The sequence below is a fragment of the Canis lupus genome, chromosome 1, assembly GCF_048164855.1.
Source record: "Canis lupus baileyi chromosome 1, mCanLup2.hap1, whole genome shotgun sequence".
Taxonomy (NCBI): Eukaryota; Metazoa; Chordata; class Mammalia; order Carnivora; family Canidae; genus Canis; species Canis lupus.
Genome location: NC_132838.1, coordinates 87,578,040 through 87,605,656, shown reverse-complemented (window position 1 = coordinate 87,605,656; position 27,617 = coordinate 87,578,040). Strand labels below are relative to the sequence as shown.

The 27,617-nt window shown below is 37.2% G+C and overlaps 1 protein-coding gene across 10 annotated transcripts in view; it reads right to left on the bottom strand.

Annotated features, from left to right (window-relative positions):
- Positions 1-27,617, bottom strand: part of TRPM3 (transient receptor potential cation channel subfamily M member 3) — a 493,501-nt gene that overhangs the window by 400,619 nt on the left and 65,265 nt on the right. The gene's annotated exons all lie outside the window — the stretch shown is intronic.

Sequence of the window (27,617 nt, the reverse complement as noted above, 5' to 3'; positions counted from 1 at the left end):
ACATCTCACTAGAACCTGTTCCCCTTCTCCTGGCTCTAATGCCCAACATATCTTTATTTCAGTCCAGCACAAATCAGAGGTAATTCTGCAGTTTCTTTCCCCTCTCAGCACCAAGCAATCTGTTTATTCTCTGCCAGAGCATAAATGCCACACTCATTTCCCCAAAGAGAAGCCATAATCATTGTTTCCTAGCCCTGTTGACAAATTTTCCCCTTATTTTGCAACCCTCTTGGCTGATGAGGACTGACAAAGCTAATGATTTAGGCAGAAGTTGTTGCCTCTAAACCCCCTCCAGACAGACTTACTCAGCTTGTTACAGGAGTGCAGAAGTGGGTGTTGAAGTAGCCCTGAAGCCTACAGAATGACTGCCATGAGGATTCCACTCTATGAAAGCATGGGCTTTACTGGCAAGAATACATGATTCATGGAAAAAATAAGTATTTTTTTAACGTATGTGCATGAATTCTAGGAGACTCACTATCTTCTAGTGAACCATAATATGATCGCTCCTTGAGAAGATACCATGTTAGTGGTACAGGCACATTTCTTCTTTAATAAGGGTGGGCATGGACTTGGCCGCCATTGCTCTTGGCATATTACACATAACACGCAACCATGGAAACACCAAAAAAACACACATCAGAATACAGTCCATTGTGTGGCTCCTACTAATGTTGTTAAAAGATATTTTGTCATAGGCAATGGCTGCCCTCTCTGTAAGTAGCTTCAGAAATTTAGGAATGTGAAAAAAAAAAAAAAAGAAATTTAGGAATGTGAATTTATTGTTTCTGCTTTCTCTTATGAAATCCCCTTGGAAATCTACCATTCATACTTAACTGTTTTGAGCCCCTCCTTTTTTTTTAATATTGACAAATATCAGCTTTGGAGATGACCAGTTCCATATGCTTACTACTTGCTGTGCATGGTGGTTCTATCTCTTTTTAAATTTGATTAAGTTGGGCAGCCCTGGTGGCCCAGCAGTTTAGCGCTGCCTTCACCCCAGGGTGTGATCCTAGAGACCTGGGATCAAGTCCCACGTCGGGCTCCCTGCATGGAGCCTGCTTCTCCCTCTGCCTTTCTCCCTCTCTCTTTCTCTCTGTCTGTCATGAATAAATAAAAATCTTAAAAAAAATAAATTTGCTTAAGTCAAACCTTCTTTAAGAGTTTTGTGATTCAGAATTTGGCTCAAAGAACCATCTCCACCTTCTTTATACTCTCCAGAATGTATAGGCCCGGTACGTGTTCGGTCCTCACCTTCTCAAGTCAAGCAGACATCCATCCCCAGATCATTTTAGTTCACATCTACTGAACTTCCTCCATACTCACTTTTTGTGTAAGGTTAGGCACCAGCAACATACATTGGACTGGATGGAGCATATAATGATTAGACACATAATCTGAACCAGATTTTCAATTTTTCTTTCTGGAACTCTTCCTGAAGTTTATCAGCTTTGAAGAGATGAGGTTGAGTGGGAAAGGGGAAGCACTGTTGTCTACAGAACACTACACTGGGAAACTGCCAACAATTGCTTCAAGGTGTAATAACCTCTTCCTGTAATGGTTTTCTGCAAACTTATTATTCCCCACGAAAGCATATCTACCATGTCTTATCAGGTCTTTTAGAAATCGTCCTTATTATTGTGGCAACTCATTCCCTGGATGAGATTAGCATCATCTCTAAACAGAAAGATTGGAACTTTCCTCTTTTATAAGGATCATTTACGTATGCCCTTATTTACTTTCTTCCACCTGTCTTAATCATTCTCTTTGGTTTTGAAGTTAGTTTTCTATCTAGTTCTTTCTACCCAATTTCCTATTCAAGTTCTATAGTCATCTTTTAAAAAAAAAAAAGTATAAAAACTAATCAAAAGATACATTTGAAGCCTAAGTATCAAAAAATATTGGCTCTATATGTCACATCTATATAATTCCTTTGTATTACATAGCCACTAAGATAATGTATAAAGAATTAATGGTAAGGTATGATCTTTCTGGTATATTGTTAATTTAAAAAGCAGGTTATAAAACTATATACATAGTATCATTCCATTAAGAGAATGAAGCATGTGCCTATGAAAATACTGGAGAACATCCATTAAATAACAGTAGTCATTTCTAAGTGGGAAATATGGCCAATATCCATCCATAAATCAAATACAAATGGGTTGAAATCAGTACTATTTTAAGTATGTGTTTTTAAAGTATGCATCTTAAATCAAAAGATCTAACTAATCAGATTTTAAAGGTCATTTATCCTTATTCTTACAAAGTTCTTAATGTTGCAAACTATGATATCATTACTGTATGTGTTGGTATATTATCCTAATCTCTGGGGGACTAAAATAAAAAGGTAGATTCAAGTTTTACTTGCAAAATACTTTTTATGCATAAAATAAACTATATTTACAAAGATAACTTATACTGAAGTACTAAAATACCAGATATTATTGTTAAAATATTAAAACAAGAAATTGCTAATAGAATAAAATATGCAAGCCTTTATAAATACATTAAATGTCAACATCGGGTCTGTTAACTACAGTAATTTCAAACTAGTGATGAATGTGCTATGTTAAGATATCTGTAACAACTGTGAAGTGATAAGAAAATGCTGAATTTCATTGATGACAAAATCATAGATACTGCTAACACTATTGTTATTTGTTGTCTACATTTATAATTAAAGAAACTGATACAATTTTGTTAGGGGTTAGTGAATATGAAGATGTATATGTTTTTCCTATCCAAGTTCAAAGACATTATGAATTTAATCGTTGAATGCTTTGGAAATCTACAGATTCCAGGTAAAGAACTTCTGAGCTATGTAGCAAGACCAAAGCATTCTCATAAAGAGAAAATTAAAAAAAAAAAATAAAATACTTACAGAAATCATTTTAATAAGAAAGATTGTTTAATGTGTTCTATGTATTCGCAAGTTTCTAATGCCAAAGATCTACAAAATTCAGTATTGAAGAAAAGGTACATACTGAAAGATGATGAATGTATAAAATCACACCAAATTAAGATGTATAGATTATATCAATAAAAGTTCAAGTTCATACTACCCACTCAAAATTCAACTACTATATGAAGAAAAAGAAGAAAAATATCATAATAGAGTTTAAACAATTTAAGCTTAAGAAAAAAAAGTAGAAAATCAATGAATTTTTTTTGATACATGGATTCCTGAGAACAGTCCTTCAGGCATTATAAAGTCTTTATAAATCAAGGTATATTAAAAATACATTTTAAGAGATTTTCAGCAAGAAACCACATTAAGTCACATCAGATCCCACAGAGATATGAGTTGAAATGTCAATATTACAGATATTGATCATAAATAACAGACAACTAAATTCAGAAAAGAATATTTAGAAGGAAAATCAGAGTAGAATAAGAGCTATGGCATTGCTTTAGTGGGTTGTTCTTATCATCTGAGTCATGTATCAGGATGTACACTGATCTCTTAGCTACAAGGAGCTACTCTAGGGGTATCCATACCTGAAATGACATTTTGAAGCTTTCTTTAAAGACAAGAATGTCTGATTCCCACTCCCCTTCTACTGACTCACATATCTATAAATAAAATATAAAATCTCTTAGGACACAGAAACAAATGTTAATGAATGCTCGGTGGTTATCTCAGGCCCAAGAGATGGATTTCTTATTTTTGATTATAGTTTCTAAAGTTTGTTCAATGAACATTTACTTCTTTTTAAAGTTATTAAAATTATTTAAAAATAATCTGCCATCAATTAATTTTTAGAGATGACAGAGACATCTATTTGGTAATAGTTTGATTTTTCCCTTATGACAAAATGCTAAATTCTAATGCAGCTTCAAGTTTGCTGAAGTAGCATGCAGGCTTTTCTTGGCTAATTAGGCTAAACAGAATTTTAAGAACACAAAACATTATTTTAGTATAGACAAGATTTTCATTTTGGATACTAGTGTGACAATATTAGCTTGGATGTAAAGAATATATACATATTAAGTTCTAACAGTAAATATGTGAATTCAACACCTAGGAATGCTATTTGGTAGTTTTACCTGAGTTACAGAAAATGAATGAACATCAAGCTATTTTTCCCCCAAGGTTTTAATTCTTGCATTTATTATGCTGATATTGGCATGAAACATTTGAAAAGAAATTATATACAGAGTATTTGCTGATCACCAATGAAATTTTAGGAGTCAAATGGTGAATTGTTGAGCTCCTGGAGTTTTTGGATTTCAGCATCTTGGTTGTCTTTCCTAGATTATATCTGGGGCTCCTACTACTCCCCACTGCTGCAACTGCATTAAGTCACATGGTCTCATTAAATATCTGGAAGTTTAACAGAATTTTGATATTATAAATTCTCACTTTACAGATGAAAAAAACAAGACAGCTAACAAGAACTTGGTAGAAATGCCCACTTATTCTTTCTACTCACACATATACATTGAATGCCAAGAAAATTATTAACTGCTAGAAATAGAAAGGTGTGCATGACCAATATAGTGTTTGCCCTCTCAAAGTCTAAAAACACAGAGCCACAGTAGTAAGAGAGCAGAACTATGTCAGCCTGAGATGAGTTTGAATACTGGTTCCACCTCATGTTTTTCTAATTTTTCTAAGCTTCAATTTCTCCAACTATAAACGCAGAATAGTGATAGCTCCTATGCCAAGTTACTGTGAAAAAATGGATGCAACATATCTGAAGTACCTAGTGTAGTACTCAGTATAATGATGACACTTAAGAAAGTCAGATACCTGGCATGAAGTAGATACTTAAAAAGCATAGTCACTATCATTATTTTTGTGGCTGGAATTTTTAATAGTATTTAAAAAGTATCATGCTAAGTTATATTCAGCTAGGGCCTTGATATTTCCAGTATTTGATATCATGGGAAATTTATTTTTTTTAAGATTTTATTTATCTATTCACAGGAGAAGCAGAGACACAGGCAGAGGGAGAAGCAGGCTCCCTACAGGGAGCCTGATGCGGCGCTCAATCTCAGGACCCCGGGATCACAACTTGAGCCAAAGGCAGAGGCTCAACCAGAGTCCCCCAGACATCCCTATCATGGGAGATTTAAACACTTTGTTTTCACATGGAAAAACCTGAATATGAGAGTCAAGGTTGGAGACACTGTATTAATCCCACCCTAAATGTGTTTAGCCAGATTCTTTCATAAAATATATTTCATGAGCCATAATTGGAAAACCACCAAAATTTGACACTTGCCACTTACTGACTAGATGGAAGATATTGCGACCCATTTTTGATGTATTTACTAATATCAGGGTTTTAAAAAATAGACATCAGGTTACATTTCCACCATTAACTTCCACATATTACTGAAATACAGTCTGAATATTGTAGAAGTGAACAAGCCAACATGACAGAAGAAGAGGAAAAATTTAAAAAGTGAGGAAGATACTTATTCTAAGTTTACATAAATGTAGATAATATTTTATTAACAAGGGATGATATAAAAATGTGCATGATGAAAAGATGTGGACTCAGGTTGCAAGAGCAATTTCCTGTGTCCAATTAACCTCAAGTCTGAAAACATAGGCATTTATTTTTTTCTGCTATACCACTGTATGCACATGAACATGCTAATATGATTTAGATCTGTTTTATAGCAGTTTTTCTATGATAATTTCTACTATAAACTTCAGCATTTTGCCAGTGAATTTTGAAATAATGAAGTATTTTTTTTTCTTATGAGGAAAGACATGCTAGATTGCTTAGCCATCAATTCTGTATTATAAAATTCCATCAAGGATAAATTTACATCTAAGTTTTTATCTGACTTTATGAAAGACTAAATTGTGTAGTTTTTGGAAAATATTTGTTGATTAGAAGAAAACAATTTCTTGAGTGTTAGAACAATGTCCATGGCTATTTATATCACAAGGGTTTTCAGTACATATATTCATAAACTGTATTTCCAGAATATGTAGGGAAGTAACCTCCCACCCTCTCAGAAGCATTTCACGTATTTGGATTAAAGATAATCTTTCTGAATTATACTCTATTATATCCTGGACTCCATCTAGCTACCTATTCATCATAGTCTCATTTATCTTGATTAAAACCCCCCGATCCATTCAGTGCCAAAACAATCAGATCTATTTCCATCTGATGCTTTAAGCACCCATCTGATATTCCAGTAATGAGTCTTCTCTCCATCTCAAACAAGCTGTGGTCTCTAGTGTCTGAAGCAAGAGAAAACCTAGCAGATAAAGTAAAGGGGTCCTAGACTGTTGCACAGCCAAACAGCCAGTGTGAGTTGCTCTAAGAAGCATGCTCTACAACTGAATGTACTTCACTAAAATGAGCTTATTCACAAGAAGGGGCAAGCCTCACTGTTCTATTCCACTGACTGAAACATAGGGAACAGAGAGGTGAAGATATCATTCTACATATTTAGATGATTTTATACTGAGTTTTGGATCACCTCTAGGTAGGTAGGATTCACAAGTTGGGTTCTGGAGATATAAGAGGATAAATGGTATAACAGGGTGGGTGTGCAGTGGTTTGCTTGAGTTGGTTTGGTTCACTGTAAGAGCTCACTGTGCATCTATTCCCAACTCTGCACTCAATGATATAACTATCATGGCTTGAAATTGGCCACAATGGAGTCTTTGCACCATGCAAACTAACAATGCTACAAATCAGGGCATCTGTATATTTCTGTTTACAGGGAGCTGTTGGGTTGTTAAATACATGTATCAGCACACCACTTGGTGTGTCTGTGTCCATGCACACACATTCTGGAAATTTAATTTCTAGAAAATTAATTAAAATAACTTTAAAGATTGCTCTAACTCACCCATGTATTGAAAAAGTGATAAAAAAAATGATCAGATATATGTTTTAGTAGCTATAAACCTCAAAGCTATTTTTCCTTTTGCTTATTCATTTTTTATAGTGGGAAGTTGGGAACAGTGGACTCATCTCAACCTGTTGGTAATTCCGGTCCAATTTTTTCCCTTATTAGGTCAAGTCTTTTCTTGTAGTTAACTAGACTTATGTCAAAGCTTTTCCTTTTAAGCTCATTTTTTTTCCTTCATTAGTAGAAACTTGGTTAACAACCACTTAGCTAACTGCATCCATCAAGTAACGAGCAATTGATAGAGTGTAGATTGATCAGGAAGAGAATGGTGAAACTTTTATTTGCAAACTTTGCAATCTAACAGCAAAAACAACAACACGCCAGAAACTACTCTAAGAGACTTAGTGTACTTCAAGGACAGGCACTAGGAGACACAAATTTGCCAATTCCTATATTGCATGAAAACATAACATAAAAATCTATCCTCTCATCAAGTTTTATGGCAGTCCATTATGGTTAGGACCTCTTCAAGAAAAAACTCACAAGCCTCAACCCTTGAAGAGCTCAGCATCTACTGGAGGTCAGATCATAAATTAGACTGCAATATTTATTACACAGAGATAAGGAGAAGATGTTTTATAAAGAATCTATTTTAATTAAATATATTATATCCCATGCTAAAACTCAACTTGCTGATGCAAATAGGAGCTTTTTAGCAATTTGGGGATTTTGTTTTTCAGTTTTTAGTAAGAGATAAAACAAAAATGATCTCTGACTCTAACTTTATGGCCTGGAAAGGGTGGGTTTCAAATTGGATTTTTAGTTCACAGCTTTTAAGTAGTTAAGAGGGTTTCCCCTTTTGCCACATTATAGTTTCACAAAAATGGACACTAATCTATTAACCCTTAGCTGGTTGAAGGAGTCACCTAAATATAATACCTTATTTCCTCACCAAACCAGCATCCTGAAGTGTAACTATAATTACTTCTTATCCAGATGACAGGAAGCAATTTCAGTGACTGCTTTACTTAATTAGGATTCATGAAGCATGGACCTCCAGGTCACATCTCTGTAAATTATGCCTCTTCAATTTTCTTGAAAAAGCACTTATGTCTCAGGCACCTTGACATAGTTTTCAGTAAGACCATAAAAACTCAGTGTGACCACATTTCAGTTATTTGTTGATATATTATCTGCATTGCCTTCTGGTTTTTCCAGAGACCCCCGTTCATTTAATTATTTATCTCCATTTGCTGGACCTTAACTGGAAAGTTATCAGTGAAATGACTTCATTACACATTTGTTGGCACAATATGTTTGAAGGGATAGGTGAATCCATGAGGGAACCCCTACAATTTCCTCTGCCTGAGGAAAGCTTTTCAAAACAGGAGTTTTTGGCCCCTTGCCCAGATTAAGAAAAGTTTTGTAAGAAGGCTAAATTTGCATTAGTCTGAAGCAAAGTAGCCGCCTATCATAATGAGGCAACTTACAGCAGCATGGAGAACTGGACAACTCCTTTGTACCATGGGGATGTCACTAGATGGTTCAATGGGAGTTGAAAACCAATGGATACTTAAATATGAATAAAAACATATTCCAAAGATAACCACATGTTGGCCATTTTAAAATTATGTGAAGTTTAGGACAACCCACTACAATGTAATTACAAGCATTTATTAAGCATCTATGAAGGCAAGAAGCTATGATGGAGATACCAAGAAATACGAGACACAGTTGCTACACTCAAATAGTTCATGACCAATAACAGCAACAACTGGAGAAACATCAATAATAATGCAAAACTTTAAAAAGCATCCCATACGACAAGGTATACTATATTAGGTATTACTCTACATTTATTTCCTTTTCTCTTAAGGGTATTGAGAGTTAACTGTGCCTTGATCATCCAGCCTTGATCAACTCTTATTACTATTATTTCTAAATGATGTCAGTGAGAAGAATTTCAACACTTGGACACTTAGGTATACAAGACGGGACGAATGTAACCAATTACTAGCCACGGTCTTGGCATCCTGGGACATATCACATTTAAAGTTTGAACATATAATACAAATCTAATGTTTTGACTGGATTTTTAATTTTGCTGAGTGGAATCCAAGAGTTTCCTAAAAGTCAATGGGGCTTTGTGTGTTTATGAACAGTTGTATATATCTGTGTATGTATATGTGTGTGACTTCAAATGGGACAAGCTTGTACAACCACTTGTATGCACATGTGCACCCATCCATGAGCACGACTCTTCCATTATGGAGTTACAAGACTACATTTCTCATTTATTCAAACCTTCCCATTGTAGCTCACTGTGTGCTGTGTGGTTCACTTTGTTTCTCAGCTAACAACCTGCAGAATTTGGGTACGACATGGCCAGCACATGCAGAAACCTCTTAGTGAAATGTATCACATCAGATCTAATCAGTAATGTACAAGAGCCCACTGGTTGTATAATACAAGCCAATCTGCTCCTCTTCCCTCCTGCCTACTCACTGTTCCATGGAGCATGGATGCCACAGGAGAATCGTAATCAAGAGACACCTGATAAGAACATCTGTCCTCTAGAAAATGGCACTCATGCTTTCAGATAAATGGTGTAGCCTATCATTCTTGCAGCTAAGGTTCTTACATGTTTTGTTTTGTTTTGGTCTTCTTCCGTCAAAACATAGCAAGGCTTATTGATTACAAGGGAATAGGGGCCTAAGAATTGATTTTAATGACCCTTTTCAATTCTCAAGTCTTAGCTTAGTAAGATAAAAGCTGGACTGATAGAGTATAAAGTGTTTTAAAACACACTTGCATTGTTCAGTGCCATGGGTCATTTTATTCTGTGGGGAGTTGGAAGAGAAGTGCATCTCAGTGTATATTAGGATATAAGAACACTTGTCTGCTAGCAATTGTAGTTCTAGAGAATGATAGAGTTTGAAGAAATCTGACATGCCTCTTGCCTGCTAATTCTAATTTTACTGATAAAAAATTAGAAGTTCATAGAGGGGAAATAATTTATTCAATGTTATAAAATGAGCAAGTAAAGGGACACCTGAATTCATTTCTACTGGCCCTCAGTCCAGGAATTTTTTGCATTATCATATACTTGCCTCAAAGATTTTTGTCTTCCCCTCTCTACCCTTTCTCTTTCTCTCCTTCCCTCACTTCTTGTCTCTGTGATATCTTCCCTCCTCTCTCTTCTTCTTCTTTCTCTTTCATCTACCCAATCATCCATCTATTTAACAATCATTTGCTGAATACCTATTATGTGCCAGGCACAGTGTTAGGGACTAGGGATCTGGCAGGTCCCTGAATGGGCACATGGACATGTCAGGAGAAACCTTCTGAGGAAGTCCTACTTACAGTGAGACCTGAAGAAAGCCTGTCATGGAAGGGGAATATAACATTCTGGGCAGAGGAAACTATTTGTGCTAATGTCCCATGGCAGAAAGCTGTTAAAGAGGCTATTAGGAGGATCTCAGCAGAACTGACACATCAGGCAATGGCAAGAGAGTATTATTTTTTGACTCTGTCCTCAAGATTAGGGCCCCAATCCTCAGCCCCAAATTTTCTCCCACACATCCCTGCACCCTCATGCAAGCCACTGTGGTCAGTGTGGTATATAGATTATGGACTGTGAAATCAGAGAAATCAGAGCATCTAATTCTGACTCTGAACTTCCTGGTGCCTCTGTCTTGAGCAAATCTTTCTATGGCTAAGCTTCAGCTTTCTCACATCCAGAAGGTATGAAACCAGTATGTTATGCATGTAAAGGGCCAAGCATGGTGCCAGGCATATTAAAGACTCAAAAAACATTCAAAACATTCAAAGGGTATATAATATTTTAAAAGTAAATGTTTTAAGTCATACTACCAATAGATGCTCCTTAATGATATAAATAGACTTACAGAAATGTAAATCTATATTCTCTAACTAGATATTACCAGGAATGATAGGATGTTCTATTTCCAGAGAACATAATGGGACTCGAAATGCCAGATGTGGGCACATAAATAGGAAACATGTATGAGCCTCTTGGGCCATAGGCAAGGGCAACTCTGCTCAAGATTGTTCTTACTAACATAGACACACAAAAAACAGACCCCAGCTCTCAGCATTCATGAGTAAGATTCATCAACACTGGAAATGAAATGAAAAGCACTTAACTCCATTTCAGGTTTGCCATCTGTAAATAGGGACAGCATAGCTTTAAACAAGAATATATAGAACATGATGATAGTATATCTTGTACCTGGAAAATATGTGATAAGTAGAGGTCATGCTTTTTCAGTCAGGGTATATGAAGGTCATATTTCAAAATGCAATGTTTGATCATTTGATTATAATGGTAATAACAGAAAAGTGGCCAAACGTTTTTCTTTGTCCAATCCATCTCATAGGGGTTTTGAGAATTCATTTTTGCCTTCATTTTAAAGGAAGAGGAAAAGAGAGCTGGAGCCCCCATATAGGAAAGAGAAAGCTGTGCCTGGTTCAGAAAAGGCTCTTAAGTTTTCTCTGTCTGCTTCAGTGATATACAAACAAATTTAACACTTGTGTAAAAGCAAAAGACAAAAAAATTCTTCACATCTTTAAGAAGAAGCACATCCTGATGGCCAGAGCTGGAGTTTTTCATAAAAATGGTTTATCCTAAAGCACATACTATTTCTCAGTATATTTTATTTTATTTTTTTTTTAAGATCTTATTTATTTATTCATGAGAGACAGACAGAGAGAGAGAGAGAGACAGAGAGACAGAGACATAGGCAGAGGGAGAAGCAGGCTCCATGCAGGGAGCCCAACCTGGGACTTGATCCCGGGTCTCCAGGATCATGCCCTGGGCTAAAGTGGCACTAACCCACTGAGCCACCCAGGCTGCCCTATTTCTCAGTATATTTTAAAGATGAACATTAGTGAACAAAGCTTTGACTCTAACAAAAACTCTGAAATGCATAGCTGCTCATCAGTGTCACAGTGCTTCCCTACCTTCTCAGCAGGTCTCCCCCAAGGTATTAATAGTCACAGCTGGGGCTTAGAGAGGTTATCCTAAACTTTCTATAAAACATTTTTATTTCAGGGTGGCATTTTTTAAACTGGAGTCATAGACAAAGAGTAGCATCTCCCTGAATACATAGCCTTTAAAACTTGCTTGGATGTGGAATTTTAGAAGTCATCATTTGGAAACCGTCGTGGTAATAGTTGATGTGGAAAGAGGCACCAGTGGATGCTAAAGCTAGTAGAAGTTTTTAGTAACACAGTATTTACATGGTTGCAAAGTGAAGCTGAGGAGAACAGGAGAAACCTAGTGGGTACCACTTTACCCCAGTGATGAAAATGAGCAGCAACAAGAAAGAGACATCAGGTGCCTTCAGACATGATGCACTAGAAAGAACAGAACAATAATACTTCTGTGGCAAAAGCATGTAACCGGAATCCAATCATGAGGAGATGGCTGAGAAACTCAAATACTGAGAGAGCCGCTGAAATAACTGGCCTGTACTTTCCAAAACTGTCAAGGTCATGAAAGACAAGGGAAGGATAAAAGAAAACACATCTGGCAAAACTAGAATAAGGCATGTGAATTAGGTAATACTGTATTTGTTCCAATTTCCTGAATTAGATCATTGCACTCCTGTTATGAAAGAGAACATCCTCATTTGGGTGAAATATATGGAAGTAGTTAAGGACAAAGAGGAATCTGTAACTGCATGCGCATGCACACACACAGAACATGATCCCTGTACTTTCTATGGGGTGGCCATGATTACTCCAATTGCAGAGCTCAGGAAACAGAATCAAAAGACAATTTTTAGGCATCTAGCTTTGTCCTTTCCCTACTAATTTCCTAAAGTAGGTACTTAGAATACTGAGCTGGTTATTTGGAAAAAGGGGGGCGGAACAGAAAACGAGGATCAAAAAATGAAATTAAGTTAGTTTCACAGTGCTATTTTATGTTGCTATTCTTCAATGCACATGCAACTATATAGCATTCCCTACTTAATGTGTACCACGCTATTCAATAGCTACTTCAAAATTTTTTTTGCTATTTTATGTAATTTCGTCTTGACACTCACAGAAGTAATATTTGCTTAAAGAGTGGATGTGCCTTATACTTCAGTCTCCTTCACATGTTAAGCCCACAGTAGGTATTCAATAAATATCCCATGGTTATTGGCAGGCACACCCCACCTCCCCTACGGTCTTCTTTCTTTTTACAGAATTCCTCAGTAGTTCTCCTTGAATTTTAATTCATTGTCCAAGCTAATATTTACATGTAAACTAACTGACCTTTGGATGTCCTGGAGCTGATTTGTAATCATTAATAGAAACTCCAGCCTTCTGACAGCCTTTGATTACATTTATGTTACTCTTCACCCTCCTCTCACCCAGGTGAGAGTCAATTTTGCAAACAGCCGAGTCCTTTAAGGAGTTTTGAATAAGAGAGGAAAATTTTAATTTAAATAAGCATTACATACCTGGCAGTTGGGAAAAATGAAAGGACCATAAGCAGTACATCAGGAAACACCACGGTGTGTTAAATTATAGGTAATAAAATCATAGTGTCATAAAGAAAACCACTATATAGACTTTGAAATGACTTTTCTAAACTGCAAGAGTTGCATTAATTTGTATTGCCTAGGATTACGTGTGAGCATGACTATCTTTGGTGGGAGCAGACACTATCTGCCAAAGTTCTTGCAGTTTTATAAGAAACAGGAATGTTGATATCTTTGCAAAGCAGATCTTGAGCTTTAGCACGTAAATGTAAGAATGCACGCATTGCTGCATTTATCAGACTCAAGTGATGTCTGACATATTCCCCTGGTCCTTTAATAGCTCAACTCTTCAGAGAGCCCCAAACCCTGCTACATCCCAACTTTGATAGGGGCTGTCACACAACTGGTATATTTTGGATAGAAGAGGGAATGTGGGGGCAGTTTCTGGGGAGAAGAGGTGGATGAGTTCAGAAGAGGTGAGTGACTATATTGAAGGCTACCTTTATGAAGGCTTAGCTATCTGAGCTAGGAGAAAGCAATGGCTATTGGCTATCTTCCAAGTAGAGGGAGTTCCTGGGTGCCTAATGCATGTATGCTGCAGTGCTGGGTGTGATGGGAGGGAGAAGGAGTCCCCAGAACTACAGCCTTTTCTCATCTTCTTTCCATAAGCAAATATTTTGATCTTGCCTCCATTTTCTGCATAGACAATTAGATTATCACTTATTCCCTTATTCTCTTGCACCTGTTACAATCTTCCATCACTCTAGGACAATGGTTCTCAAAGTATGGTCCTTTGAAGGAGCAACATCAGCACCACCTAGAAATCTGTTATAAGGGGAGATTTTCTGGCCTCTCAGCAGATCTACAAAACCAGTACCTTTGGTGGGAGGTGGCTAGGGAGGAGACCTGACCCAGAACCGGTGTTGCCACAAGCCCTCCAATGTGTACTATAGTCAGCACCACGGCCCTCTTGGAAACCATGTTCTCAAAGTTCATTAATGGCCTCTGATTCACTAGACCTAGTGGTCTTTCCTCAGATGATTCACTAGACCTAGTGGTCTTTCCTCAGATGATTCACTAGACCTAGTGGTCTTTCCTCAGATGATTCACTAGACCTAGTGGTCTTTCCTCAGATAAGATCCTTCTTTACCTCTGTAAGCATCATACCCTGTCCACATTTCCCATCGCTGCTTGACACTTTCTCCTCCTTTGTTTCCCATGGTTTTGTACTACCCTGACTCTCTTTTCACTTTGTGCATCATTCCTTGATCTCTTTCATTGACTCTTTTTTTCCCTCATTACCTGGCATTCTCCGTAGCTAAATCTCCCCTCCTTTCACTTTCTATGTTCTCCCATGAGGATCTGAGCCATCTCTATGATCCCAAGTATTCATTTTAGTTACAGGAGTTTTTAGAATTGTGTTTTTCATCCAAGCCTCTGTATTAGTCTTCAGGTTTGCACTTCACATTGCTTGCAAGGAAATGCCATCTCCATGTTCCATGGCCTCGTAAGGAGAATACATGGAAACCCAAATACCCTGTCCTTACCACCCTCAAAGCAGCTTGTCCTCAGCTCTCCTACTTCTTTTTCAACTCTCACACAACATCATTCAGAGACTCAGACACATCCTTGGTTTTATTTATGTTTTTATTTTTAAATTTAAATTCAATTAATTAACATATAGCATATTATTGGTTTAAGAGGTAGAGGTCAGTGATTCATAAGTCTTATACAACACCCAGTATTCATTACATCACGTGCCCTCCTCAACGTCCATCACCCTGTTACCCCATCCTCCCACTTTCCTCCCCTCCAGTGACCCTCAGTTTGTTTCCTATGATTAAGTTTCTTATGGTTTGTCTCCCTCTGTGTTTTCATATTGTTTTATTTTCTCCTCTCTTCTGCTATGGGCCTTTGTTTTGTTCTTAAATTCCACATATGAGTGAGATCATATGATCTTTCTCTAATTGACCTATTTAACTTAGCATAATATGCTCTAGTGCCATCCATGTGGTTACAAATAGCAAGATTTCATTTTTTGGTGGCCAAATAGCATTCCATTGTATACATACACCACATTTTCTTTATCCATTCATCTGTCAATGGACATCTGAGCTCTTTCTGTAGTTTGGCTATTGTGGACATTGGTGCTATAAACATTGGGGTGCAGGTGCCCCTTCAGATCACTACATTTGTATCTTTGGTGTAAATACCCAGTAGTGCAATTGCTTTGTCAGAGAGTAGCTCTATTTTCAACTTTTTAAATTTTTATTTATTTATGATAGTCACACAAAGAGAGAGAGAGAGGCAGAGACACAGGCAGAGGGAGAAGCAGGCTCCATGCACCGGGAGCCCGACGTGGGACTCGATCCCGGGTCTCCAGGATCGCGCCCTGGGCCAAAGGCAGGCACCAAACCGCTGCGCCACCCAGGGATCCCTATTTTCAACTTTTTGAGGAACTTCCACACTGTTTTCCAGAGTGGCTGTACCAGTTTGCATTCCCACCAATAGGGTTCCCTTTTCTCCACATCTCACCAACATCTGTTGTTTTCTGTCTTGTTAATTTTCACCATTCTGACTGGTGTGAGGTGGTATCTCATTGTGGTTTTGATTTGTATTTCCCTGATGCCAAGTGATGTTGAGTGCTTTTTTAGATGTCTTTTAGCCATTTGTAAGTCTTCTTTGGTGAAATGTCTGTTTATGTTTTCTGCCCATTTCTTGATTGGATTATTTGTTCTTTGGGTGTTGAGTTTATACATTTTGGACACTAGCCCTTTATCTGTCATTTGCAAATATCTCCTCCCATTCTGTCAGTTGTCTTTTGGTTTTGTCGACTATTTTCTTTAATATGCAAAAGATTTTTATCTTGGTGAAGTCACAATAGCTCATTTTTGCCTTTGTTTCCCTTGCCTTTGGAGGTATGTCTAGTAAGAAGTTGCTACAGCCTGGGTCACAGAGGTTGCTGTATTCTCCTCTAGGACTTTGATCAATTCCCATCTCACATTTAGGTCTTTCAATCATTTTTAGTCTATTTTCATGTATGGTGTGAGGAAATAGCCCAGTTTCCTTCTTCTGCATGTGGCTGTCCAATTTTCCCAACATTGTTTGTTGAAGAGATTGTCTTTTTTCCATTGGACGTTTCTTTCCTGCTTTGTCAAAGATTCGTTGACCATAGAGTTGAGGGTGCATTTCTGGGTTCTCTATTCTGTTCCACTAATCTATGTGTCTTTGTGCAGTACCAGACTGTCTTGATGATTACAGCTTTGTAAAAGTGCTTGAAGTCTGGAATTGTGATACCATCCATTTTGGTTTTCTTTTTCAACATTCCTTTGGCTATTCAGGGCCTTTTCTGGTTCCATACAAATTTTAGGATTATTTGCTTCAACTCTGTGAAAAAAGTCCACGGTATTTTGGGTATTTTCATAGGGATTGCACTGAATGTATACACAGCTCTAGGTAGCATAGACACTTTAACAATATTTATTCTTCCAATCCATGAGCATGGAACATTTTCCATTTCTTTGTGTCTTCCTCAACTTCTTTCATGAGTGTTCTATAGCTTTCTGAATTTAGATTCTTTGCCTCTTTGGGTAGGTTTATTCCTAGGGATCTTATGGTTTGGGGGCAATTGTAAATGGGATTGACTCCTCAATTTCTCTTTCTTCTGCCTCATTGTTAGTGTATACAAATCAATTGATTTATTCCTCGGTGCCCCATCTTTTTATTGTCTACACAGTTTTGCCCTTTCCAGGATATCTGAGACTTGGAATCGTACAGTATGTAGCCTTTTCTGATTGGCTACTTAAGGAGATTCTGAAATAGATTTTGATTTGTTTGGAGATTCAGTTTATTTATTTTTATTTAAATTCAATTAGCCAACATATAGTACATCATTAGTTTCAGTTTTCAATAATTCATCAGTTGCATATAACACCCAGTGCTCATCTCATCATATGCCCTCCTAATGCCCCTCACTCAGTTACCCCATCCCCCCAGCAACCCTCAGTTTGTTTCCCAGAGTTAATAGTCTGTCATGTTTTGTCTCCCTCTTTGATTTCCTCCCAGTTTTCCCTCCCTTCCCTTATGGTCCTCTGTACTATTTTGTATATTCCACATACAAGTGAAACCATATTATAATTGTCTTTCTCCAGTTGAATCTTCAGTGTTCATAGCAGCATTATCCACAATAGACAAACTGTGGAAGGAGCCAAGATGTCCTTTGACAGATGAATAGATAAAGAAGTGGGCTGTATAATGGAATATTATTCAGCCATCAGAAAAGATGAATACCTACCATTTACATCAATGTGGATGGAACTGGGGGGATTATGCTAAGTGAAATGCAACTGATTTCTGTGCATTGATTTTATATCCTGCCACTTTGCTGAATTCCTATATGAGTTCTAGCAATTTTGTGGTACAATCTTTTGGGTTTTCCATATAGAGTATCACATCATCTGCAAGGAGTGAGAGTTTGACTTCTTTGTCTATTCAGGTGCCTTTTACCTCTTTTTGTTGTCTGATTGCTGAAGCTAGGACTTCTAGTACCATGCTGAACAGCAGTGGTGATAGTGGATACCCCTGCTGAGTTCCTGACCCTAGGGGAAAAGGTCTCAGCTTTTCCCCATTGAAGATGATATTCACTGTGAGCTTTTCGTATATGGCTTTTATGATATTGATGCATATTCCCTCTATCCTTACAGAGTGAGAGGGATCCTTTCTTAATCAAAAAAGGATGCTGTACTTTGTCAAATGCTTCTTCTGCATCTATTGAGAAGATAATGTGGTTCTTGCCCTTTCTTTTGTTAATGTAATGTATCACATTGATTGATCTACAGATGTTGATCACCGTTACAGCCCAGGAATAAATCCCACTTGGTCATTGTGAATAATCCTAAAGTACTATTAAACCCAATTGACTAGTATTTTGGTGAGGATTTTTGCATCTGTGTTTATCAGGGATATTGATCTATAATTCTCCTTTTTGGTGGGGTCTTTGGTTTGAGGATCAAGGTAGTACTGGCCTCATAGAAAGACTTTGGAAGTTTTCCTTCCATATCTATTTTTTGAAACAGCTTCAGAAGAATAGATATTAATTCTTTAAATGTTGAGTAGGATTCCCCTGGAAAGCCATTCAGATCTGGACTCTTGTTTGTTAGGAGATTTTTGAATACTGCTTCAATTTCCTTGCTGGTTATGGGTCTCTTCAGGTTTTTTATTTCATCCTGTTTCAGTTTTGGTAGCTTATATGTCTCTAGGAATGCACTCATTTCTTACAGATTGCATAATTTATTGGCATATAGTTGCTTATATTATGTTCTTATAATTGTATTTCTTCGATGTTGGTTATGATCTCTTCTCTCTCATTCATGATTTTATTTAGTTGTGTCTTTTCTCTTTTCTTTTTGAGAAGTCTGGCCAGGAGTTTATCTTATTAGTTATTTCAAAGAACCAGCTCTTAGTTTCATTGAGTTGTGCTATTGCTCTTTGGTTTCTATGTCATCGATTTCTGCTCTAATTTTTATTATTTCTCTCTCCTACTGGGTTTAGGCTTTGTTGTTCTTTTTCCAGCTCCTTTAGGTGTAAGGCTAGGCTGTGTATTTGAGACCTTTCTTGTTTCTTCAGAAAGGCTCCTACTGCTATATACTTCCCTTGTAGGACCACCTGTGCTGCATCCCAAAGGGTTTGAACAATTGTGTTTTCATTTTCATTTGTTTCCATGATTTTTAAAAATTTTTCTTTAATTTTCTGGTTGACCTATTCATTCTTTAGTAGGATGCTCTTTATCCTCCATGTATTTGAGTTCTTTCCAAATTTCCTCTTGTGATTGAGTTCCAGTTTCAAAGTATTGTGGTCTGAAAAGATGCAGAGAATGATCCCAATCTTTTGGTACTGATGAGACCTGATTTGTGACCCAGTATGTGATCTATTCTGGAGAACGTTCCATGTGCACTTGAGAAGAACATGTATCTTGTTGTTTTAGGATGGAATGTTCTGAATATATCTGTGAAGTCCATCTGGTCCAGTGTGTCATTCAAAGCCCTTGTTTCCTTGTTGATCTTCTGCTTAGATGATCTGTCCGTTGCACTGAGTGAGGTGTTAAAGTTCCCTACTGTCTTCCTTGGTTTTAATTCACTCCATAACTGATTATTTACCAAGTCCTGTTGAGCCTCTTTACATTCTTTCTGCCACATTGGCATGTCTGCCACTTTCCCAGACCAAGCTTCTGGTCTTCTTTCACTTAAGTATTTTTCCTAGTAATTGCTACTAAATTAATTTTCTCAATGATATAAGTTAGTTCTCAATAATTTATTATAAAGATACTCAATGATTCTGTGATACCTGCCACTGTCTTCCACATAAAATCTTTATTCATTACCTTGATGCATGGCACTATTTATTATATGACTCCTAACTTTCTTTACAGGCTTAGTTCATACCACTCCTTGTTATATTCCAGCCAAGCTGGGATACTCTCCATCCAAGAGTCTCTAGGCTTACAATTTTTATATTTCTGTAATGACACCTTCTAATGTTCTCACCCAACATACAATATCATCTTAATTCTCCGCCATTTCTCTTTCCTAGGTGTCCCTCCCCTCGACACTATCTTTCCCCTATTTTCACTTCCTTTTTATCTCTCGCATGGCAGATGACACATCGGCAGGTTACTATAGTAATGCACACAATGCCTTATCTTCTTGGCTAGATTGTACACCTCTATGAAGATACTGAGATGGTCTTGAAGGTTTTCTTTCTCACCTGAGTAACTCATGCACAATTTGTCATGTGAAAGATGCTTAATAAATATTTGTGTATTGAACTCTGAGGAAAATGAATAGCTAATAGTCCATAATGCCAGGAGTTCTATAATCAAATAACTGGGGGAAGCCTGACACAGAAAAATAAACAGGATTCTTGCCTATATAATTTCCTAGGTCTTTCCACTTACTAATGTGTGACTTTCCAGAATGGCCTGAAGCCTGAGGTATTTCCTACATTGATATGAGTACAACACTCTTTTATCACAGAGCATTCTGTAGGAATAGCATTGCTGAAGAACTCATGCTGGGGAACACTGCATGACTGACTTTCTATGAGCTTTCAAATAAGAAACTAAAGGCAATTTTAATATTTGGGGACTTAAAAATGGAAAAAAAAAATAAATTAGCAAGCCCATAAAATGGCAAGAAAGGGGGAACTTCTATTGCAAGCATCTAAAATATTATCTGCTTCACAGTCCCCTCCCCCAAGAGGATTTCTCAGACTATCAGTTATTTGTTGCCTGTTTCCAGCTCTATTCTCCACCACTAACCACCCACCCCCCTTTTCTATTCTCACTTTGTGAGACACTCTTTTGCTGGAGGGATCTTTTTAACAATCCCAGGAAGGTGGAAAGGAGAAAATTAACTACAGACACAACTCTCAGGCCCTTGTAATTTAAAATGGATTTACCACAAATTGAAAGTGTTGCTAAGGCAACATATATATTATGCTATATGTTGGCAAATCAAACTCCAATAAAAAAATATACAAAAATAAATAAATAAAAAATAAAAATAAAGCAACATATATATTAAATAGTAATTGGCATGTGGGCACAGAATAAGAAACTGATTAGAATGGAATGAATATTCCATCTGGACTTTGATATTTCATAGTTGTGGTCCATTTTTTTTCCATGACATTTACTTAAGACATGCTCAAAATAATAATTTTTAAAAAGATTTTACTTATTTATTTATTCATGAGAGACACAGAGAGAGAATGCAAAGACACAGGAGGAAGGAGAAGCAGGCTCCCTGTGGGAAGGCTGATGTGGGACTCTATCCTAGGACCCTGGGATCATGACCTGAGCCAAAGGCAGATGCTCAACCACTGAGCCACCCAGGTGCCCCTCAAACTAATCATTTAAAATGATAAGCACCAATATGGCATGAGCTCCACACATATGCCAAAATAATCTTACCCTTGTAATCTCTAAGAATTGACCCTCACAGTGCTTAAATGTAAAATACAAGCTGCATTTGTAATGTTTCTAAGGATGAATTCCTCAGGACTATTCCTTTAGGGAAAGAAGAGCGTGTGTGTATGTAAGATAAATTTAATAAAATGTTTTTCCAAAAGATGGAGGAGGGTCCTAAATTAATCCCATATATGGGTATCTCCCCAGCAACTGGAATCAAGATAATTGGATTAGTAGGAATTACTAAATACTTATTATGTAGATATATAAATAGGTTATACTCTTCAATCATTCATGGATCTTTATTTTTATATTATCTCAGTTTTTGTTGGTTTTCTTCTATGCATCCAAATGCTCTAGTCTGAACTGATCATCAGGTAAGAAGATTTTGATGATTTTTTTCCCTGAAATTCCTGTGAACATTTCACTTGAATATCTCAGAATCAAGATCCTTCATTAAGAATTTAGACATGCCACAAATAGAGTTGGAAATAATTCAACTGATGGGTTGATATTGTGCAGGGACTGAAATGTTCTGGTAGAAAGGAAAGTGTCTCAAACTGCTGCAACTTTGATTACCTCTACATAACATAAACATTATTTCACTTGAAAAATAATCTGGAGAAGACACAACATGGTCTGCAGGTTCACCACATGTGAGAACTCCTTCCTTCATGTTCAGTGTAGGCTAGCAATGGTTCAATCTGCCTCACAGTCAGAATTATCAACTGCAAGCTTATAGATAAGCATTGCTTTCAAAATGCAAGCCTACTAGTTGCATCCTTCTAGAACAAAATCATATGAAGGCAGAGAATTTGACTCTCTCATTCACCAATGATTCACTGATGCTTTATAGAGTCCCTGACATGGTAGATGCTTAAAAAGTCTTTTTAAGTGAATAATTCGATCTTTTCTACTCTGGTCATATCATTATTCAACTGTAATAGATGTCTAATCTAAGATGTTATTGACACTTTTTTTTTTTTTTTTTTTTTTTTTTTTTACAAAAAGGAGAAGAGTAGTATTTCACCTCATTTCACACACAGGTTAGATCAATGTTCTGTTCAGAACAGGTGCTTAGTATATTTTTAAATAAAACAATAGATACAACTATCATTTAACTTTTTTAGAGCATTTAGTTATTCAACTACCTATGTCATTTTATGTCAAAGAAATAACTAAACTTCTCAAGAGGGTGGCCTTCATCTAGGGACAGGGCAACTGGCCTCAAATCCTTATGTTTTTGGGGCTACTTCACTCATGGCCATTTACAAAGTACCAAACTTTTCCCCAGCAGCCATGCTGGGCAGTGCATGCTTTCAGCAACAATCCTGTGATTCTCATCTACCATAAATCAGGAGAATATCTATTTGTTTCTATTCTCTCTCTGGGAACTTTATCACTCCAGCCAAGAGGGACAGCCTTGTCTCACTTACCTCATTTGATTCTGTGATTTGAATACTGTGTGGTTAGTTGTAGTTAGAATCTGAGCCTTGTCCTGAGAAGGGTGTGAACAGTTGCAGACAATCAATCTCGTGCACAGAAACAGCAGGTGACTGAAAAGCAGTGTCCAATTTTTGAGACTGCCTCAGAGAGCAAAACTCTTACTTTGATGCTGATGTGAAAGGAATGTCAAGATGGATTTCCATGAGGGTATTAAATAACTGACGGGACTGGAAATCACTCATTGCTAATGTAAAAAGGACATATGATTTTTCATCAGGAGCCTGAGCTATGGCTCCATTCTTGCCTGCATTAGCCATTATGAGATGAAAGCAGATGGAAATTATTCATTCCCTCCAAACTTATGTTCTTAAAATGCCATCTTATGAAATAGCTTCCCCACAATCTTTCACTTCCAGGGAAACAGGACAAATGAGTCTTCCCCCAGAGCAGCCTGAGGATCCTCTTTCCTTATTGTATTTTTGCTGTACTAGCATTTTAGGCACCTTCCTTGCTCACGTGTCACAGGCATTATAGGTGACTCTATCTCTTACCCCAGAAACCAATGTTGCACTGTATATTAACTCACTAAAATTTAAATTAAAGTCAGTGACTCAATCTCACTTTTATTTTTTATCGTGATGCACACCCTGAATCCTCCCATCCCAAGACTATCCTGACCTGCCTTAGTGGTTTGATCCTCCTCCAGACACACAGCTCCTGTCTTGCACCCGATGATAGCCATGTCAGTCATGACCATAGAGTTAAGGACTTCTCTTTCAGGATATAAGAAAACTATCTAATAATGCTCTGACACCATCCATATCTGAAATGTAGGTTGTGGTTCCTAAAACATTTTACAATTAAACCAGAAATCAAATTAACCAACTCCTGTTTGGTTCATGAGAGGAAGGGAGAAAAGGCGGTCCCAAGGAGCCCACAGCAGTAAGTGGCCATATGTGTTGCCAGGGTTTTGAAGAGGAAGGGGACAAATGGCCAAACAAGAAGGTTCTTAAAGAGACTGACACCTTGCCTGGTCATTATGGATATATAGCATTGGCTCTGGTGGACTACCGCTCTTTGAAGGCATAGGAGGCACTGAGATATGATGGAAAAGAATATAAGTTCTAGAGTCCCAAAGGCATAGACTAAAGTCCCATTTCCTTCACTTTCCAGCTCTATGAATCTGGGCAAATTACCTTACTCTGTGATACTTGGTTCCCTCATTTGTAATACTGGAGTTAAAAATAAACTCTCTTCAAATCTTCTATCCAACGCTGTGACCATAATCAACAATACAATGTACTACTGTATACTTAGAATTTTGTTAAGAGTGGATCTCATGTTAAGAGCTCTTACCACATCAAAAAAAAACCCCACAAAGCCGAACCAACCAAAAACCCCTCCAGGTTATTTTGAGACTTCAATAGAATAGCACAAAGTAGAATAAAAACTGGGGTTATTAATTGTATTTTACAAAGTGCCCCCTCAATGTCACACACATAATAAGAAGCAATGCACGCAGGAAATTGTTATATGGGGATTGTGACTTTTTCATCATTGTTTTTCTGGCATGGAGCATGGTGCTTGGGACATAAGAAGCTCTCAACTAATATTTATGCATATAAATGAGATTTATCAATTATTTTTTGTGAGACCCATGTAGATCTCACAAAACACACTCTGGTAATAGAGAATTTTAAAAATAAATAGAAATAACATACAATTTGTACCTTTAAGGAGGGCAGGGGTAAGGTACAATGTTGCTTACAGAAAAGGAAGTGTTTCTCAGATGAGTCCTTAAGTCCTTGCCATGTCAGACAGGAGAACCACAGTAATGGAGAAAAAAAGGACATGTAGAAAACAAAACATATATCTTGGGTTATTAAAATGTAATTATGATTATACAATTAAATGAAAAAATTATGTCTTATTTGACATCACATATATATTATCACAAAAGCCATATTTTGGGATGCCTGGGTGGCTCAGCAGTTGAGAGTCTGCCTTTGGCTCAGGACGTGATCCCGAGGTCCTGGGATTGAGTCCCACATTGGGCTCCCCGCAGGGAGCCTGCTTCTCCCTCTGCCTATGTCTCTGCCTCTCTCTCTGTGTCTTTCATGAATAAACATATAAAATTTCAAAAAAAAAAAAAGTCTTATCTTAAATACTACTTGTTGACCAGAAGGGTCACTTTCTTAAAACACAATTCTGTTTACATATCATATCTAAGTGCATCCACATCTGATGTACACCAATTGTTCAGACTTTTTTAAATCGTTTATGCTTGCAAATGGGCCCATGCCAATAGAACACAGGTCGGCCACCATACAGAATGAACAAATATTAACTCAAAGTTGATCTTCAATGTCTATGGCTATCACTTCACAGAAGAGAAATGGCTTCAGATAAATGTATAATTCAGTGAGAGCACCTGATAAGATAGGATGAGGAAAGGAAGGCCTGGTATGTTGATTGAACATTAATCACCAGTGAGGAAATGGGCTTCATTTCATGAGAAATGAGTCTCTCAAATCCATAGGCTTTAGTATCCTTATCTATAAAAGAAGAGATTTAGACCTGGCCAGTGCTTTGCAAACTGTCACTAGTGGTCCCTAGGTATATGGTGGGATAAGACTGGGCTGTGCTTTGAGTCTCCTCCTCTTCAACCTGAGCAGCTCTTTTCTTTTTTTTAATCTGCTTTATTTGCTTGCCATAGTAAGATTCTTTCAACAAAGTATTATACTATAAAAACTCTGTTAGGTTGGTGGGCTAAGCAAATTAATTGGTTTGCATTCATTCAGCAGCTCTTTGAGCCTCTAAGACTCTAAAAACATTTAAGTGCTTCTCAGTTTACTAAACGTCCTAAATCACATGCATGGTCTTGCCTCAGTATTGCTGTGAGGTCTATGTTACCATTCCCCTCCATTTTGAGGATTAAGGAGCCATGGCTTGTGGAGGCCAATAGTGTACCTAAAGATACACAGGTAGTCAGTCATGGAGCCGACACAGGAGCACAAGTATTCTGGTCCCAAGCATCCTTCTGCCACAGTGCATTGCCTCACCCACGTAAAGAACTCTCCCACTCAGTTGGTACTATACATGAGAAGAGAGAAAGAGAAATGGCAAACTATTCAGTCTTATTCTGCATTGCAAATGTGCCCTAAGTATTGAGGCCAACATGTAATTTGGCTGTTTCTTTTTTTCTGTCACCGTAGATTATCACAGAACACACAGTTTGGGTGTTCATTTCCATCATCATTATCTAGGGGATAGGAGGAAAAACTTGATTATCATTTAATTTCATCCCCATTAGTGTTTAAATCTAGCATGTCCTACCTGCTTCTATACTACATCTCTTAATCAAACGTATTTTTGACATTGTAATAACCAAGTCAGAAGGAGAAGAAAGCCTGGCAAGGTGAAAGAGAAAGTATAAAGGCAGTACAATGTTGTCATTGGCAGTTGATTCTGTATCATGGGAAGAGTGAAAAATTAGGGCACAATGTTAGCTTCATGTTAAAGAATCACATTAATATGTACCTTGTACTTATTATTCCCATTTTATAGTCCAGAAATGAGATAAGTTAAAAAATAAACTTAGCTGGGGTGCCTGAGGGGCTCAGTGAGTTGAAAGTTAGTCTCTTGGTTTTGGCTCAGGACATGATCTTGTAAGATCAAGCCCCTTGACCAATGGGCTCCGTGCTTGAGATTCTCTCTCCCTCACCCTCTGCCCCTCCCCCCTCATATTTGTGCTCTCTTCTTCTCTCTCTCCCTGAAATAAATAAAATCTTAATTAAAAAAAAAACACAAAAGCTTGGCCAAAGTCAGTAGTAAAAATAGCAGATCAAGGATGCATAGAGTAATCTCTCAAAAGTAGATGTTTAAGACAAAGTTAAAATTAAGCTACAGTAAAGAAGTATGAGCTCATTAATACAAATCAAGCAAAATTAAATGTACTGTACTTAGAAGCCATATCTATTTATTAGATACCCACGGGGATGAATCTTGGAATAGCAATTGGGCTTGAGGTACTAATTTTTATGAGTCGGTAGTAGCTTCCTGAGATTCTGTGTTGAGAAAGGATTCTGAGATATTGATGCACACCAGTAGGTAAAAGTGCCATGTTCCATTACTTATGTCTAAGGAGTGTGAGTGTGGGTGGGGATGTGAGTGTGAGTGGGGATGTGAGTGTTCCATATTCCTGAATATGAAATTTCAAAATCCATGAATTTTGTCTACTGAAATCAGAAAATAACTAATGCTCTTTGCAAATACTTTACAGTAATTTTTAACCATGACAGTCATCCTAAGAGCTTTCTTCTACTTCTATTCACTAGCTGAACCAAAAACCATGTAACTATCTAAACAATTCTGCAATTCCAAGTATCTAGGAGTTTTCTGCAAATGGCCAAGGTATCATCATTTGCTTACTTCAGTGCACAAGCAAAACACAACTTACTCTCACCAGAAAAATGAACCTCCCATAAGTTCACAAGAGACAATATTTTCTTTTTGATGAAATGACCATCAAAAGCTCTATTTTCATGGCAAAAAAAATTATACCCTTACAAAAAAATTAAACAACAAAACAATGATACCTACCCAAAGTGGATTTCAGTACCTCTCTTGGCACCAATGATGCATGTGAAATTTTATAATCTGTAAATTAATATACCTCTTTCATAGAATCATAGGGAAAAAATGAGCAGAGAGAGAAGGAGGAAGTTGTCAGCCTAACAGTTGATGTTTAGAGTATTACAATTAACAACCTGGAAGGGACTTTAGGATGATTTATTTCATCTCCCTGGTGAAGAAAAGTTTGATCGAATCCTGAGCCACACTGACCTCTGCAGATGTCTGGGCAACGCTGGGTCTCTCAA